The following is a 5,766-nucleotide window of genomic DNA, read 5'->3' on the forward strand; positions in this document are numbered from 1 at the left end:
AAGGTCAATGAATCCAAACCAGAGTCCAAACCGAACACACCCAATCCTAATAAGATAAAAGTTTTTACCATTAAAAAGAAAGATGAAACAACTCTAATAAAACGAACATATCTAGTTCACATCTCTCTTACTGTTCCTGTTCCCATGAAAAGCTCACGTGGACCCAAGAAACTTTGGGTTCCTAAATCTGCTTAATTTTTGCAGGTTATAAGTGACGAGCAGTTCGACGAAGAATGGTACATCGATAGTGGCTGCTCGCGTCACATGACAGGGAGGAAAGAGGAGCTCAGGGAATACAGATCTCTTGCAAATGGTGGCAACGTCAAGTTTGGAAATAACTCTTTCGGCACTATAAAGGGATACAGATTGATAACAAATGGAGACTTCACTATAAGGAAGGTGGCTTATGTGGAAGGAATCCAACACAACCTCATCAGTGTATCTCAGCTTGTTGGAGGTACAGGTCTCAAAGTCTCATTTGATGATGAAGGTTCTGAAATCATAGAGAAAAATACAAAGAAAGTGATTCTCAAGTCAGAGCGAAAGGGTGAAATGTTTCCTCTAAACATGAAACCCATCAAAGGAAACCCAGCCATATGCCTATTATCAAAAGCTCAATCCGACGAAAGCTGGTTGTGGCACCGAAGACTCTCTCATCTCAACTTTAAAGATATCAACCGACTTGTCACTGGAGGTCATGTAAGAGGTCTTCAATTGCTCAAGTTCGACAGAGAGCATTTGTGTGCTGCATGTGAAATGGGGAAGCAGAGTCGTCAAAGTCACCCATCTGTAATCAACACAAAAGTTGTTGAACCACTCGAATTACTTCATATCGATTTGTGTGGTCCTTCATCTATCGAAAGCATCGGTGGTAGCAAGTATATTCTTGTTATCGTTGATGACTTTTCACGATTTACATGGGTGTTCTTTCTAAAGCTCAAATCTGAAGCGACTCAAAAGCTGAAAGTGTTTATCAAGCAAATTGAAGTACAGCTCAAGAAGGTTGTTCGCAACATCAGGAGCGACAATGGTCTTGAATTCAAGAACAGGGAGTTTGAAGAGTTTCTTGCAGAAAAGGGAATTAGTCACAACTTCTCAGCTCCCTACACACCACAACAGAACGGAATAGTCGAAAGACGAAACCGATCTTTGTGTGAAGCTGCCCGAACTATGCTAAGTTTCGCTTCCTTACCTCTTTATTTTTGGGCTGACGCTATTTCTGCTGCTTGTTTTACACAGAACAGGTCCTATCTCAACAGGCGATTCACGCTCACACCATATGAGATACTAAACAACAGAAAGCCCAATGTGAAATTTTTCCATGTGTTCGGCTCAAGGTGTTTCATCTTTAACTCTAAAGAACACCGCAACAAGTTTCATGTCAAAGCCGACGAGGGAATTTTTCTGGGTTACTCGCTCACATCCAAGGCGTACAGGGTCCTAAACAAGCGTTCGAGAAGAATTGAAGAGACATACTACGTGACCTTTGACGATAGCTATATCAAGAAGCTACAGGCCAAAGAAGACACCGCTGGGGAAATCTTTCATCAAACTGGCCAAGTCACAGTCTCGATCGCTAACTTATATGATAAATTTCTGGAACTCTTTGACGAACCAGAGAAAGCTTCTCTCTCAGAAGCAGGTGCAGCAGACAACAAAGTTGATCACATGAAGAAGATTGTCGAAGACGCTGCAAGAAGAATGCATGAAGGAGTATCGACTACTGATGACTCTCCATCCAACAGTGCTTCAGTCGAGGGGGAGCCAAGTTCTCATGTCGAGGGGGAGCCAAGCTCACAAGTCCAGGGGGAGCCTAATTCTACTACTCCAACCGAAGGTGTTTCTCCAACCGAAGGTACCTCTCCAACCGAAGGTGCTTCAACGCCTGAAAGCTCAGCACCACAAGAAACCCCTGAACCTCAAAGTTCTCAAAGCACATCAATCGAGGGGGAGCATGATGATATGATGCTGATTACGATAGCCAATCTGAGCCAGAAGAAATGATCAATGCTAAACTAGACCCAACCTTTGATCCGAATTACCCTCCTCTTACCAAATGGACCAGAGATCATCCTATCTCTCAAGTAGTTGGTGATGTATCTGAAAAGGTTCTGACCCGATCACAACTGAAGGCAAAACAGACATCCTTATTTTCAAAGGTTGAGTTTTGTATGTTTAACTCATTCGTATCAAAAGTTGAACCGAAGACAGTTAACATTGCCCTCGATCACTCTGATTGGGTGCAAGCAATGCAAGACGAACTAAACGAATTTGAAAGGAACAAAGTCTGGCGCCTCATTCCAACTCCTCCAGATGCTTCGGTTGTTGGTCTCAAATGGGTTTTTAGGAACAAAATAGACAAGGAAGGTAATGTCATAAGGAACAAGGCTCGTCTGGTGGTAAAGGGATACTGTCAGGAGGAAGGGATAGACTATGAAGAGACTTTCGCTCCAGTAGCTAGGCTAGAATCTGTTAGAATATTTCTGGCTTATGCTGCTCACAAAAACTTTGAAGTTTTCCAAATGGACGTCAAATGTGCATTTCTCAATGGAGAACTTGAAGAAACTGTGTATGTGGAGCAACCTCCTGGGTTCGTGAACGAAAAGTATCCAAACCATTGCTATATTCTGGATAAAGCGGTGTACGGTCTCAAACAAGCTCCGAGAGCCTGGTATGAAACGCTTACAAAATTTTTAAAGATGTCTAAATTTAAGCAAGGTTCGGTTGACCCAACCTTCTTTCGCAAAAAGGAAGGTAACCACCTTATGACAGTTCAAATTTATGTCGATGACATCATCTTTGGCTCCACGAATCCCAGCTTAACAGCTGAATTCAGAAAGTTGATGGAGACTAAGTTTGAAATGAGCTCTATGGGTCCTATTAACTTTTTCCTTGGTTTAAACATAAGACAGGGACCCGAAGGCATCTTTATTAATTAGGAAGCTTACACAAAGACTCTCCTAACGAAGTTTGGCATGATGAGAGACTCAAAAGTTAAAATCCCAATGGCATTCGGCACCAAGCTTACCCCATCTCTAGACAAACCGGCTGTTGATATCACGCTCTATCGTCAAATGATAGGCTCACTGATGTATCTAACTGCTAGCAGGCCTGATATCATGTTTTCTGTGTGTTATTATGCTAGATTTCAGGCAAACCCACGCGAACCTCACATACTTGCTGTGAAGAACATCTTACGCTATCTCAAGCGAACCTCCTCTCTAGGTCTATGGTATCCATCCAGCTCAGGCTTCTTCGTTCAAGCCTATTTTGATGCTGACCTTGGAGGATGTGGACTCGACCGAAAAAGCACAACTGGTGGCTGTCAATTCCTTGATGGGAATTTGGTCAGCTGGCAATCCAAGAAACAAACGTGTGTGTCGTTGTCTACTGCCGAAGCGGAATACATTGCCGCTGCATCCTGCACATCACAAGTGATTTGGATCCAGAGTCAACTTCGAGACTATGGACTCAATATGAAGAAGATCCCACTATATTGTGACTCTGAAAGTGCAATTAGGATCTGTCATAACCCAGTGCAACACTCTAAAACCAAACACATAGCACTGAGGTATCACTTCATCAAAGATCACATGGAAGATGGAAACGTCGAAGTTCACTTCGTAAGAACCACTGATCAACTGGCTGACGTTTTTACCAAAGCTCTTCCTGAAGCATCATTCAATAAAATATTGCAAGGGCTAGGTATGATGGAATCAGAGTCAGTACCTCACACTACCTCTCAACCTCAAACGTAAGAAGCGAAACCAACCGAACGTTTGGGTTCGGTTCAACCATCTGACTCGCTCGTTACTTCAAAGGTAGTTTTTCTCTGTTGTATATTTCTTGTACAATTTTGTTTTTCTTTATGTTAAAAATATTTTTCACTTGCATGTTTAAATTCCTTGGTTTCTCAAAATTTTTCAAAACCGAAACCTACCGAAGGTTCGGGTTCGGTTTTTCAAAATTTTGTTGAACCGAAACCAACCGAAGGTTCGGGTTCAGTTTTTCAAAATTTTCTAGAACCGAAACCAACCGAACGCTCGGGTTCGGTTTTTCAACTTTTTCCCAACCGAAACCAACCGAACGTTCGGGTTCGGTTTTTCATATTCTTTCCAAAGTTTTTTTAAGTCTTATTTTTTTTTTCTTTCTTACTTATTTTTTTTATTTTTTTTTTTAAATCTCAAAAACTCCAAAAATATTTTTTTTATTCTCTTGTGTGTTAGTCCGTTTATGGGGATATCATTGCTGAATTACTTAAGTGTCCCTAGAAGCATGCTGCTGTATGTGTCCCAAGCCTCTTAAGATTTTGAATAATAGCCTTCATGACATGGTACACACAAACCTTGTCTTCCCAATAAGGCTAACACATTTATTGTAATCGTGAGCTACCTCAACCTTTTCTCACATGAGTTAAGGGTTTCCTGCTTGGTCCTTATTTTCACAGCAGAGGTACTTTGTTCTCTTACACCATCTCCATAAATCTTCTCCACTACATTCATTTCATCAACGTAACCCTTGAGACTCTCAGAAATTACCACTGAGATTTATGGTTACACAACATCTGAGTTTATGATCTTAGTTTCGTGTCACTACGAGCTAAGTGAAACCCAAAATTCAACACCTAATGAATTGACGGTGAACAATTAATTTGCACAAGTTTTCACCAAAGAATTGACGAATGTACCTTCATGAAATCTCAAATTTTCTTTTGCGTGATTCCTATGAAATTGTTACACACCATAACATTTCTTCCCAAGGGATCCAATTTTAATTTTTTTTATCTGAGATTTTATATTAATCCAAGCCAATACAAAATAAATTCTTACCTACTTGTTCAACAGGCTACACCGGTCTCACAAGTACTTTGTTCACTTTCTTTCTTATATCAAGAATAGAATTGATGAATCAAAGCGAAGCCACCCTTAATTAGCCTAATTAAAAGAAGCCTTTCAACATTTATTAATAAGTGTTTGATCGTCATTCAACGGGACTCCACACTAACACTTTGAGGTCTCTCTTGACCTTGAAGGAAGAGATTCGTGCCCGGGATCATCAGTTTCGTGTCATTAATGACATCACAGAATATCCTTAAAAGAGTTGCTTTATTTCTTTTTCTTTTACACTCTTTGCACGAAAATCCTTGATTTTCCAAAATTCCGTTACTAATTATTTACAGGCTGGCTTATTACTCGGTGGTTAATTATGAAGTTGTGCTCAGAAACAATCCACGTGGGCGTTTAATTCAAAAAGATGCCGTTTAAAAGGGATAAGACGAAAGGTTGCTGACTCGGCGGGAGTTAAAGATATTAAAATTCAAACGACGGAAAAAAGGGGGCGTGTGTGAATATGGAACGGCCATGCTTTTACTGACAACGTGGACGCGTGTGCGAAATCCAAGCGTCATATCTCTGGCAATTAATGGCGCGTGCGGATTTGAAGCGATTTTCTTCTGAAACGCCGCTTGTTGGGTAGCGTGATCCTAGGATTCTGACAATCTCTCTCCTACGTGATCATCGCACAGAAGATATGAAACGACTTTTCTCTCTCCAATCCCTCACTATAAAAGGCAGTCCACAAAACCTTTTACCTCTTTACTACCTCCGAAATTTCTCAAGAGCAAAAACTCCCAAACAGCTTCACTGTTCATCATCTTCTCCAATTCTTCAACAATGGTTGAATCTTCTTCTGTCCATGCTACTTCACATATTCTCCCTATCCGCCCATAACAATGTCTGGTTATTGATCTTAACCCATTGGCGTACG

Source organism: Lactuca serriola, chromosome 9 (genome assembly GCF_051521515.1).
Source record: "Lactuca serriola cultivar US96UC23 chromosome 9, Lser_US96UC23_V15, whole genome shotgun sequence".
Lineage (NCBI taxonomy): Eukaryota > Viridiplantae > Streptophyta > Magnoliopsida > Asterales > Asteraceae > Lactuca > Lactuca serriola.